The following is a 13,964-nucleotide window of genomic DNA, read 5'->3' as shown; positions in this document are numbered from 1 at the left end:
GTGCCAAACATCTCCTCACAGATGGTCAGAGTGCTTGGATGGCACTGCAGGGTCCTGTCATTAATGCAGCGGGATGAGGAAGAAAGGTATATCACATCCTCATCCCAGACCTAAGACTTTCCCAGACCTCATCCCAGACTCTCTTCTCTGACCTTGGGCAACTCACTAACCTCTGTTTACTGATCTGTGCTGTGACCACTTATCAGCCCTATCAGGCTGTGTGACGAGGGGGAATTTGCTCAGTCCAGGCCCCAGTGCCAGGAAAACTAGAACTGGTGATGCTCAGTGGAAGCTCATGCTCCCCCCTCCTGAACCCTGGGCAGCCTGACAGATTACCTGCCATCCCATTAACACCAATGCCACCAGTAGGCCAAAAACCATGGGCAAAGGCAAAAGTGTCCCAGATCCCACAAGAACTGAGTCTTCCGCAGGGAAAGACTGGCTGGGACAGTAGGCTCTGAAATAGGATGTGCCCAAACAGGAGGGAAAGGAATCACTGCCCTCCTGTGTGGAAACTCCTGCCTGTCTGTGTGAAGAGAGGGTCAATGGTCATGGCGAGTTACAGTTACATCAGAGCATGGGTGGCACCACCTCAGAGAAGACAGGAGGACACCCAGTGACCACACGACTTTGTTGTGAACCTGTTCAGTTTCCCCAGCATCCCTCCAGCACCACATCGTTCCAGCAGTAACGGAGTGGAGCTTGGCCTTTCCTTGGGATGTCCCCTGTGAGAAGAGACAGGGAACAACTCGCATTGGTGGCACGGGGAAGGTCCTGCTTCCTTTTTGTGCAGGGCTGGCAGGTGAGCTGGGATTCATGCCAAGGGGCTTGTTCCTGCTGCCCAGCTCTGCCCCACATTTGACCCAGGGAAGCAATGAATGAGTCACGTCCCTACGGTTTCTGCCCCAGCCATGTTTGCTGGCTCCTGCCCAGCAGAGAAGGGTGTGCCAGAATGCACATACGCTCCCCATCAGCCCCCATCAGCAGTTGTGGGCCTGACCCTCTGCCAGAAGCTTTGCCAGATGAAACACAAAGACAAAACAGCACCCCTGTGGAATGCCCCAGCAATCCCAGCAGGAGGGAAGCTGCTCTGGGAGGTGTTGGACAGATGGGGGCTATCAGAAAATACTTCTGTGTGTAGCAGAAGGTTGGCCATACACTAAGGACCTACCACAAGAGCAGTTGGGATGAGAGCGAAAGATGAGAAAGGCCAAGAATGCTGCTTTTGACCACGGGTAGGTTTTAATCAGGACTGGCTGCATCTCAAGAAGAGGGGCAGGACCAGGCCACCGCCACACCAGGCTTTTGAACCACTTCATCACAGGTTCTCATCAGCACATCTCCTCCAACACCTACTGATCATGGCTGGCACCAGCCAAACACAGATCATGAACCAGTGTCTCATCACGGTAGGAATACTCTGCTGTGTTTTTCAAAGGTATGTTCCTCAGAGAAACGTGTGCCCAACCAGCTGCAGTGCAAGAAGTTAAGCTAGAGCTACTTTTGAGTCAGGAAAAATTCCTTCCACAGCCAGTAGCTTGCTGGAAAAGGCAGCCCCTTAAGACACTAGTGTGAGTTAAAAGAAACTTCTTCCTTTTTAGACTTAGTTTGCTGTGAGCCAAGCCAGCGTTGCCCCCATCAGTCAGCTGAAGCATGGAGAAAGTAGTATCAGGGAGGTTCCAGAAGGTCCCAGAAGAGCTGCAATGCCTGGCACAACCTTGTGGTGCCCCATACTGCCTTTTTTGTGCTGCTGTGAGGGGAGCCTGTTTTAAGCAGCTTTCCAGCACAAAGCAGACAACTGAGACTGCCTCCAACTAAGTCAAAGATACAAGCACAGAAAACATGGGGAGACAGCCCCTCATCCCAAAACCTCCTTGTGTCAGTCTGGAGCACTCCTGCAGTCCCCTCTCAGAGGACTAAAACACAAGGTACACCCACTCAGCCTTTGCTCCCACACTTCTCTGGATGAAAGGGCTCGGTGAGGGACAGGCATCTGCAAGTCAATATTAATGGGCTGGACAAGGGGTTGGTTCCCTGGTGGGACATCAGTGCTCTGGAAGGGGAGAGCAAGAGGTGGGTTTATGCACCAGGTACAGCCTCCAAACACCCAGCTGGGAGGACTGGAAGTCAAGGACAGCGAGGTGGGTGGCAGTTTCCTCCCTAACCGTGGGAAGACAAGTGGTCTGACTTGCAGACAACTGGTGTGACGAGTGGAGGTGGGGTATTACAACACCCTCCTACGACGCTGGGGGTTAGTGAATAATAGGGAAGAGTCCTTCCCTCGTGGCCTGTGCAGAGGGCTTTTTATCCCTGTGTTTTCAGTCATAGTGTAGCAGAGCTACACTGGTGTAGGCCGGACCAGAATAAACACCTTCAAGTGGGCTGAGAGGACCTCTGTGGCCACCAGATCTCTGGCACTGCCAGGGGGTAAAGCACTGGATAGGACAGGGATGCTGCTATTAGGAAGTTCCTTGGAAATTTGCTAATAATGAGAATAGAATATAGCAGTGAATAAGGTGTTTGTATGTTTTTTCAGATTTCCTACAGAAAACATAGGAAATGTGATGTTTGAAAGATCAATTAATTTACCAAGACGCAGCAAAGCAGTATCACAACAAGATCCATTTGCTCATAAGAACAATCCTTAAAGAGGAAGAGCAACCAGGCAACTTCTCTCTCACACCCCCACACCTCCTCTTTATGTAAGGAAGGTCTTAAAAAGCAGAGTTTGTGAAGCATCATATCCATATTCCTGGAACATCTGTAATTAAATACACACAATATTTCAAAGAAAAGCGGTGCCAGTGAATTTACCCTTCACTTACCTGCCAGTCCAAAAATTACTTGTGGAGGCACTGCGTGTTGCCATAAGATTTCTGTCACTTCAGACTCCAGACCAAGTTCACCTTTGGTAGATCATGGTGCTTCTGCTCTGCCAGTCCGTCACCATAGCATCTGGTTGCACCCTGCTCTACAGCACTTCAGTGCTTGCAATGCTGCTTTTAACACTGACCCTACATCCCTGCTCCACAGGTTAGAAACCAGGGCACAGAGAGCTAAAGAGATCCACAAGAGGACAAGGCATGCTCCCTTCTGGGTCATTAACAGGGGGACCCATGCCCACAAGGAGCCTGATTTGAACAGGGAAGCTTGAGAAGAGTGGTCTACTGCTCCAGCCGCCTGCAGCAGATCGCTATGGTTAGGTGTTGCAAACACTGATCTGCCTGCCTGGGGCAGGGCAACTTACGCAAGCTCTCAAGCAGACATCTTTCTGGTCCTGTAGGAAACACCAGGCTGAATTAAAAGGAGTGTCCTGAGCTTGTTTCCTAAGTAGAAGGGCAACATAGGACAGAGGAGCAGGGATTCAGCCCTCACAATGCACTGCAAAGTTTTTTGTCTTTTTCCAGTAATCACTGATTAGCAGAAGACTCCTGCCCTTCCCAGACTCCATTTGGAGATTCACAACCCAGCCTACGGCACACATGTGGGCACTGGAATTTTCCTTTGGACAACCTGAAGGAACATGGGGGAACAAGTACAAGCACTAAAGACCACCCAACTCACAGTGACTGGATCTGTTAGCACTGCAGTTAGCCACCAACTTTAAAAAAAAGAAAAATGCCTAGCTTGAAGTCAGAGTAAAGATCAAAGTGAGTAGGAGCGTGTACTGATGAAATACAAAACAGATAACAGCTTACAAAAGCCTTTCAAGAGATGGTGGTGCCCAGGAAAAACACCCAGCCTTTGGGTCAGTTCTAAATGTTCTTCTTGCCCCATCTGGGGCAGCTAAAAACCTGACAGAGGTACCTGTTAAGTTTCCTCCCGGCCGAGACCTCAGACTGTCATGCCCAGCAGCCACCTTCCCTTCACGTGTGCATGGTGCTGTAGGAAACACTGCAGACAAATCCTGTCACCGTGGGCGTCACGAGGCTGCTTGGCATTCACACCCGAGCATATCAGCGCAGAACCAACTTCCTGCTCACCCTTTGTTAGATTCGTTACTAGACTGCAACCAGCAATTGGTAGCAACACAGAAAGAGGCGTATGATGGTCAGCCCCCCCCAGGTGCTTTTGAAAGTCCTATGCTACTTCCCCAGAGGCCTGAAATACCGTTGGGAATCCAGTCTGTGCGTTTTCAGAGTTGTCACCACACGACTCTGCTCTGTTTGAAATTCCAGTGGATTTCAGTTTAGTTTACTTTCCAGGATCCTCTTGTCTGATATGGCTTCAGAGAGTCCAAGAAGCTTCATTTTCAGCGTTTATTTTACTACTTCCTTTTACTACACAAAGGAAGCAGTTTCAGTTACTTTTTCTCATGAAAGGACAAATTAGGTTGACAGTCCTCTCTGTGCGTAAGTCAGACAGAATATGAACTGCTGCAATACAGAGAAGCTTCTGATTTCTTCAATGTTTGCTTAGAAGACAGAGCTCTTACAAAAATGTTTTAAAAATGTAAAGAATGAGCATCTTTCAGTATTGAAAATTACTTCAGCTTTAGGTAAATAATAACATAAATGTCTTACAGGCAAAAAAAGGCTAACCTGGAAAATGAAAACCAGAGTCAGAGAAAGCCTTGATGAACTGCATACAAGGAGTATTGCACAGCTTCCCCAGCGCAGCTGTCTGCAAGAAAGGGCTGAGATGGAAAAGGATGGGAACGTAGTTCTCCACTTTAACTTGGTAACAGCTCCCTGTTTGTTTTGGGAAGACCCGTAATCATGGTAGTAGACGCCTGGTGGACCAGGACCTGTCTGCACAAACAGCAGGCAAGTGTCAGCTGTTACGTGAGAGAAATACACAGGTAAAGCAGAGAAATTTAAACAAAAGCCTGAATAATGGGTACGGTAAAAATGCATAATAACATCTCAACAAGAAACCCACTTGAAAGCAAGCAGGGGACTTGGCAGGGTAAGTATGTGCTAATTATAGGATGGAGATTTGGCCGACATTAGTAAGAACGTACAGTGTGTAATTTCTGTATATGGGATAAGGACAATGGACAGTTTTCTATGTCTAAGAAACCATGACACTCAATCTCCAGCCTGTGGCCTCAAGTTATTCCTTAATGTGCTTTACAACACAGAGAGTGGCTTCAAAACATAGCTGGGTCTTGTTCTTCACCCAGTGAAGTGTGCTTCCCTTGCCTTGCTGGCTGTGAGCTCCCAGGTTCAGAAAGGGGGTAGCTTTCCACAGGCGACATTTGAAGGCTGTGGCAGACCCATTTCTGTTCCCTTCTTAACGCCAGTCTGTGAGGGTGGGCCTGCTTCTTTACAGGATGCCTTACAGCGCTCACAGTGCAACCATAACAGACGTGGAAGGCGGGGAAGAGCTTTGCAGCAGCAGAGCTGGGCTGGTGTGGGGGCTGATTTTTGGTTCCGCCGCAGAAATCTTGGGGCCATTTCCAGCCTTTGGTGCAGTTGCCCACCTGTAACAGGCTGACAACAGTGTCTCATATCTCATGTCTTTGGGCGTTCCCTTTTTCTTTAAAGAGAAGAAAATTCCGGCAGCCAAGGTGGTAAACGTGAAGACAGGGCATTATTTACTTAGGATATGTTTAGCTGTCACTGTCACAGGAGCATTTATTCCGCTGGCAAAGAAAATAACCAAGTGAGCCAGCTGGGCTTGTTTCCTCTCAGCTTCAGGTAAGGGAACCACATTATGTTTTTATTCCCTCCGTTTTTGGCCTGGTAAACTTAGAAGGTTGAGAGATCCAAGTTTCAATGAATAGATGTGACCTCAGGGACTCTGCTTTTACAGTAAAGTCTGGATCACAAAATTCCCCTGTATCATGTTTAATTGTTTAGCAGAAATCGGAAGCTCTTAGCTTATAAAGAAATAGCTGACAACATCCTTCTGGACAAAGTATTTTTTATGAAGCATGAATTATAAGCCTAGGAAAAAAATCCAGAACACTGCACACTGGCTTTATGTTAATTATTCTCCCCACACCATAGCTCACACGTACTTACACACCATTAGGACAGGGATTACAACTGAAGATAATGATATGGTAGTTATCCCCCAACCTGCTAAAACTTCAACCATTGATGAGAAGGCATGTTCTGAGAGTTGATGCTCATGCCATGTGGTTCTTAGAAATAGGGGAAAGTAAGAACAGGGGAACAAGCTTAAAATTACAGTTCCCTTTTAAGAAATTTAACAGAACCCACTTTTTCTTTGTTGCATAGAGACTGAGCTTAACCGTAGAGTTTGAGCTTAACCATGCTGTGCAGAAACGGTGAACATACTTCCCTGCCTCATTGGTTGTGAAGTTCTAATGTGTGGGCCTCCAAATCCAATCTTATGATCACAGCTTAATTGTATAAACCTTCTTTTAGCACTGAACAGCAAATGCCACACACATCAACTGCTGCACATACACGTGCACCTCTTTTTCCTTTCTCCTCCCTATGCTGTCGCCTGTGTGCTGTTATTCTCATGGCCTTCCACCTGCAAATCTCAGTATTATAACAGGTTCTCATGGAAAGCAATTGCTAATAGTCTGAGAATCCCCCCTTCCCTCCCCTTGCGTTTCCTACCTGTTTTGTAACATTAGTTTAATTAGGGGAAAACCAAGAGTTAATAGAAAAGTAGATAATAGTCATGTAAATATCCTGTTAAGCATTACTAGCCATAAAGCTGCACAAAGTGGAGTGACCAGCATGCACCACCTGCGACTGATTAAATGTGATCCTGTCAGTGCTGGCAGCATCATGTGCAGGATCAACCAAGAGGGAGCTTGGCGGGGTCCTAATGCCAAGCAGAGCTGACAGAGGAAGAAGCCTGACAAGACTAGTTATAGTCATCTTCCTCATCTTCATTGCTTGCTGACACTGGAAAGGACACTCTCCTGGTGGCCCCATTCCTTCACTTCTTGGCTGGCAGGCTCCCCCTTCCTTCTCTTTCTGTTCTTTTTCCCCTGTGGTAACTTCAAGTTGATGTGTGGATCCCACTGATAGAACTCTGTGCAGGAAAACCTGTCTCAAAAGATGCAATGACACTGCCCCCATACAGTTGGCAAGGTCCTCTCCCCTTCCTTCAGCATCATCCACTGGTGGGAACGGTGGGAAGCAGAGCTACAGAGGAACAGCTACAACCCACAGAAAAATACCGACTCCATGTATTATTGCTTCAGTTAGTTACATTTAGTTAGTTATTGCTTAACTTTGCTATATAAAGCAACATCTTATTCTAGGATAGAATGCTACACAGAACTAAGATTAAGCAACACTCAATTACAAGGACTGAGATTCAGTGGTTTTAATTTTTGTCAAAGTTTCGAGCATTCAGGCTAATGTTCTTCCAAGCCAGATCTCTCCCTCTCCTCTTTCACTGATTATTTTAAGAGTCTCTTAGATGTGGTGTTGGGGTATATGTTGTAGGGAAGAACTTTGTGGTGTAGGGTAGATGGTTGGACTCAATGATCCCAAGGGTCTTTTCCAACCTGGATGATTCTATGATTCTATGATTTTGGTGGGACAAGTAACTATGACGAGTTCTGGTGCTCTGTCACCAAGAAGCCCACCTGCACTCCTGCTCCGGAGCAGGGACTTTGTACCAGAGGCGAGGGAAGGGAGGCGAGAGGCTGCAGGTAGAGATTTTGCTGTCGCGGCAAACCTGCTTACCCCATCCTATCCCATTTTTGAAGCCTACTAAGAGTAGAGAAAGGCATGGATGCGCATTAGCAAGCCTTGCCCTCCAGCAAGCCTGCTGCAAGGGCTGCCTGACAGCACGACTGCATTTTGCGGCGCCCGGGGTCTGCGGGGTGAAGCTGTCCCTGGGTTTGTCGCCGCAGGGAGACGGCCACCACCGCCGCGCTCCCGTGTGCGCACTGCTCCCTCTGCCGGCACCCAGATGGGCTCAAAACGGGGAAAAACACACGAGCGGAGGAGCTGAAACTCTACCGCAAGAGGTGGGAGGGAAGACATCGGAACGGAGCCCATGGGCACACGAGCCACGGGGCTTACCTTTCCTTAGCAGCAGGATGAGCCATCGGTCCTGTTGGTTGCCATTAGCAGCGTGGGATAGTGCCCGTGTTCTGCGTAGGTCTCAGAGCTGTTTTCTTTGTCACCCAAAGAACTTGTAGCTTTTCCTCCCGTTATTCACAGCAACAGAACAGTTTGGTTAGTCACTTCATTTCAGTGGGCCTCAAAAGCTGTGAACTGAGCAACAGATTAAAAAGCAACACGTTTCTTCTGTCATGTAAAAATCCTCTGCAGAATGCAAATACCCATGGTAATCCCTCTGTTAAAGGACCCATTGTAGCTCTCGTCCTAACAGCGCTCAGCAGACTGTTATGTTTTTCAGATGTGTCTGTTTACAGAGGAAACGCCAGGAGTGGCATAATACGAATGTTCATATCCCTATGATCGTACCCATAATACTCAGCATCACCAGGTCCCACAGTACCTATCCCATGGCAAAGCCACCACCCCACTTATCCTAATGACTTTGAGGGGAAGGTAGTGGGATACCTACCCACATGCTCATGATGCTGCCTGAGGGATGCACACTCATCCTGGGTCAAGTAGCATGGTGTAAATACATTTAATTGAAAAACATAGGTCCAGGTTTTCTTGCTAATGAATTGCTTGTCCTGTTGGGTGTGAATCCACAACTGCTCATACCAACCGAAGTGTGGGATGTGGTAGCTCCTGCCCTTCTCTCCCTGCCATGAGCAACTATTCATACAACCACAATCAGTGGTCAGGTGCAGCCAGTCAGCATCCCCCAGAGCTCTCATTCTTCCATCACACATGCAACGCCACTGATGTACTAGAGAGAAGAAACACAGTGGACAGTTGGAGACAGGTTGTGCTGCTCTGGATCCATCTCCAACAAAATCACTTTTCTTCTAAAGATGACACCTTTTTCTAGGATTACGAAGGCATCATAGTCCCTCACCAAATGACACTCACAACTACCAACCTTTTTGTGCCGTATTACTGACTATACAATAAAGTACATAATTAACTACAGGCACAGGCAGCGAAGCAAATAAACACACTCTGCCTCCAGGTGCCAGGACATAGTTAATATTGAATTGGATTCTGCACACCTTTCCCCTCCACCCCCATGATCCTGAAAACCAAAATGCTTTGGCAGAAACATTGCACAGAAATAAGAATTGCAAAAGCATTGAGTTGGTGATGAAACAGGTATGAAATTAAACCACCTTGCTCCTGATACCCAAGTTATTTAATCTGCTTCAGTTCTTGTAGTGTTACAGGACAGTGTTTGGAAATATACTTTGAAGATGTATGTTCACTTGAAAGACATGTTGTAATGTCTGTAGGTTTCCAAACATGTTTCATATTTTAAGGTGGCTCCCTAAAGAAACCAAATTTATGTGACCATATTTTGCACACAAACACCTATATTGTGTTTTCCAGTAGCTTGAGATCATCATCAGCCTGTTTTATTAACAACTGATAGAGATGGTCAGCTCCTACAACCGTTGTGAAACCAGTGCAGGTGAGAAAAATGCTGTTTGTCTCCCAGGCAGGGGAAAAGTCAATTCTGAGTTCAGCTCTTACAGTACACTGCAAACATGTTGTGCATCTCCTAATCCCAGGGGATCACTAGACATGAGGTAATTCAAAGGCAAGATAAGATTAAAAGAATTTAAGTTCTATTAGGTCTACGTCTCACACTAAGAGGGGAGAGTTTGCAATCAGAGGAAAAAGTGAAAACAAAAAAAAATTATCCTTGAAACAGCAGAATTTTGGAACATTTTTTTTTTTAAATCATTATAGCAGGTTATTAAGAAAAATGTGTTCATTGTTGGGCATTATAATCAGACTGAGTGGTGTCTTCTCTAACAATTACAAATTTTATTGATACTCATACTGTATCAAAGAAAATCGAGGACTGGTATTTAAAAACAGCATTGTAGTTATATATGAAAGGCTAGTGCTGTGCTAGTGTTAAAAAATGAACTGTGGCAGCATCTTTTCCAGACTCATTGCTAGCACCACCTCACCTTTAACACTTATTTTCCTGACATGAAAGCCATGATTGGCTTTATCTTATCTAAAAAGAAGAAACAGAATCAGCAGAAAAGGAAAAGGAACTGGATACAGGCTGTGCACAGGAAACAGTAATATTGCTACAGTAAGATCTTTGAGTTCTTTAGAAATTCCTCTTTGGTATATATTTCGTATTTTTATCCATGTGGTAAAAATGCTAAATCAGACTCTGTGATTAAATCTCATGCTCTTCAAATATCTCAGTCTAACAAAGTATTTCCATATATCCATATCTATGTATCTCTCTATATATCACAACATTGAAGCACTTTGCTGAAAAGGAGAAGGCTGATTGATTGAAATAGAATTTGCTTTTCCACTCCATTTTTAAAGGTATTTTTTGAGGACTTGATTATAATGATTAACTTAGTTAATGGATAACTTCTTCTTTCATGATTAATGTATTCTCTTCTGGCTCCATTTTGAAGCTTTGCTAAAGAAGGTTGAGAACTGTTTTGAATAGCAATAAATGTGGAAATCATACTTATAAAGCAGTGCAGCAATTTAACATTATGAAAGCTGTGACATTGCTTCTTGTCCAACAAATACTTCACCAGTAAAAAACTTTTCTGGAGCCAGAAAAAACTCAGTAAGAGGACCAAATTGCATCAGATGTTCTATGCTCTTACTTAATGAAATTACTAGATTATGACTGATTTTAACTAAGACAAGACCATATAGCTCAGGACTCCCAGGGGAGAAGAAGAAAACCAGGTTATTTTCCTACCAAGTTGTGCTGTAAAAGCAGTGCTCATTTAGGGAAGACAGATTAGAGATGTGCAGGACAGAAGTGCAACAGATTGACCGGATTCTTTCCGAAGCTACACTCGCTATGAAAATTTCAATACCCGGTCAATAAAAGCAGTGTAAGTTTTTCTGCTCTCCCTGTTCCCACAACAGAAGAGCTCACAGAAATCCCAGCACTTCTATCCGACAGAGAAGCAGCCGCGGGAAGCCAAGAGCTCCCCCACCCCAGGATCACCAAGCCAGGAGTCTATCTGCCCAGCAGCAGGTGCTTTTCTGGGCACCAGCACCTGCCTCCGCCCTGGCAAACGCCTTTCCCGCTCACCTGTGAACATCTTCACAAAGTCCGTGCTCGACATGCTCATGACCACGTCAGCTGTCACTGGAGGCTTTCCGAAACCAGCGCTGCCACCCTGGGTTTTCAGGTCAATATACCAAGTGCCTCCTTCCTCACCTGAAGGGACGGTGACAAGAGGTGACGAGGCAGCAAAGAGCCTCCCGATCCCTCCCTGGCAGACAGCCCCTGCCGTGTCCATTGGGAGCAGTCGCAGGATGCTACAGGCGCTGGCGGTGCTTGGGCCACAAGCCACCAGGTGCCCCACGGGCAGGCAGAGGCAGCCTCCGGCAGATGCCCCCCAGCACCGCGTATCGGGGACACGGGCCGAAGAGCCCAAAGGCAGCACTTTCGCGAAAGCCCGTCTGTCTCGGGAACGGCTCAAACAGGCGAGTGTTTCTGTTTGAAAACAGGAGCGTGAGCACGGGGAGGTTTCACAAGCGATGTTCTTACCCGATAATTCAAACTGAAAGACACCCTGGGTCGTTCTCACGTACTCTTCGCTCATCGCCCCCTGAATAACTCTGAATGTTTCTGCAACAGGACTCGATGGCTTGCCTGCAGCAGACGCTGTGTCACCCTTAGCTCCGCCTGGCCCTTCATGCTGGGATAATTTCTTCTCCTCTTTGAATGCTCGGGAAGCACCTACAAGAAATTAATTCCTCTGCAAAGGCTTCTAAGCTGTAGATCAATTCACTCCTCTCATTGGCATTTTACTACGCTGCAGTGAACGTGGACATTTCACAATAAAGGACAGCACGTGCAAGTTACCAGGCTGATCAAGCTGAGGAGACTCTGAAAACGTTGTCAGAAGTCTTTTAGCTGTCCTAAGTATCAAAAAAGAGTTAGGGCTACTCTGTGTGTCCCTACAAAAAACCACGGTGTTGTGAGGCCCAGGGAACTGACACCATCCCTCCCTGGCAGAACAGTCGTCCCGCAATTGCTCAAACAATATTTTCAAGGGAAAGGGACTCCGTTCAAACTTGGACGCCTCCGCTTTTCTCTTCTCCCTGTTTTGGCACTCCTGGGAAACCTGTTCAGCATTCTGAGCTGCTGATCTCCTACTTGACACATTGCATGCTCTAGTGCCCGAGATTTTTGGGTTGGGTGTTTTGTTTTGTGGTTTTTTTTGGTGGTTTGTTGTTTTGGGTTTTTTTGTGTGTATGGTTTGACTCGATGATCTCAAAGGTCCCTTCCAACCATGAAGATTCTGCGACTGTGATTCTGTGATTACAGTTCTGAAAAAACAAAAACGATGTTTTTCTAAAGAAAGGTTTCTGCATTTCATCTAAGAGGCTGTAAATCATGGAAGTTTCATCTAGGAAGCAACAGAGCCTGGATTTTGTATAAATTTATCAAGACAGATCATATGACACTCCTGCAAAACATACTGTTTGCCATTTCATTTCTTTTTCCAGCAATATTTACCTGTGACCTTCAGTATGAAAAAGGATTCTTCAAAATAAGGCACTGATTATAAACCATGAAAGTTTTGATAGTCCTGCAGAAGGTAACATTCTTTCTCTAGCTTTGAGTACAGAGGCCCCGCGTCCACTTCCATAAATCTTACCCTCCAAATGAGAAAAGGGGTTTTGCCAAATAGCTTGAGTGGAGTCCAAGCTCTTGGGAGAAAAAACAAACCCAACCAACTTGAAATCCAGAGGGCATTCATTATCACCAGAAACAATCAATTTGCACACACAGTGCTTTCCCTACCACATCTTTCTGTCTTCACTCCTACCATCAAAATGAGAAGCCTTTTAAAGTTGCAATGAAAAACACTTGAAGATGAAAAACTGTGTCATTAGCTGGTAAGTAGTAATATACACATTGTTCTGGGCAACAAAAAAAAAAAACAGTTTTGAGTTGAGGAATTTAAATCAATTTAATTTATTATCAATTAACATAAATACATAATTATTTTGTTATTAAGAAATATAAACAAATAAACACCTAACAAACCCCACTTCGTCTCTCATCTGCACACCCCTCCTCCACCCTTCTTACAAATTCTTAAAGTTTGAGCCAAATTAGGGAATCACTTCCAGTAGCAGTGTACTCAGAAATGTTCTTAGCCTTTGTTGTTAGGTGTCCAAATGTTATTTAATATTCCAGTCAAATAGTAGTGTGTTTAAGGTGAATATTTGAAATATAATGATTCCTCTGCTAAAAATTATCTTCTTAATATGTTGAAATAACAGCACTGTTCATTAGGGTGCATACTTGTTAACAGTGAAGAGATGGAGGAAATGATACTATACAGGCCATGGGACAGGAATATCAGTGATCTATGACACTTGTGTGCTGGGTAATCTTGGACAAGTGGTTCTCCTCTGCTTGCCTCACTTCCCACCTGAAAAATTGGATGTTTCTACCTATTCCTATATTCATTTTGAGATAAATAAAGAATAAAAACAGTGCTTAAGGCTTGAGTGATGGTAAAATGCCAAATGCCACACCAATACCTAGGAGGCTGGAAGGGCATGTTTGTTGGGACTGTCAGCTGGAGGAGACATGGTGTTTCAGAGCCGATCGCTGGCCTGAAAGATCTTCTCACTACCTTGGGGATACTCAGGGCCCAGCTGATACTGCTCACTAGGACCATTCTTGCTACCTCCTGCTGAATGGCTGCTTTTTCTTCAGCGCCTTCCTCAGGTGAACCCAGGTCAGCCACAGGTGAAGGCTGGTGGTGAGACAGAGTTGGCTGAATGGACACTAGCAGAGACAGCGGTCCACAGTGACAGAGGAGCAGTGGCAACCAGGGAGGTGTTGCTGCAATGCCACAGCATTAAAAGGCTGATGGGAAAAATACCTGACCTTACAAAGTTAAAGCAGCAGTTTTTGAAAGAGAAAGGCAC

The sequence above is a fragment of the Numenius arquata genome, chromosome Z (assembly GCF_964106895.1).
Source record: "Numenius arquata chromosome Z, bNumArq3.hap1.1, whole genome shotgun sequence".
Taxonomy (NCBI): Eukaryota; Metazoa; Chordata; class Aves; order Charadriiformes; family Scolopacidae; genus Numenius; species Numenius arquata.
This window is presented reverse-complemented; position numbering follows the sequence as displayed.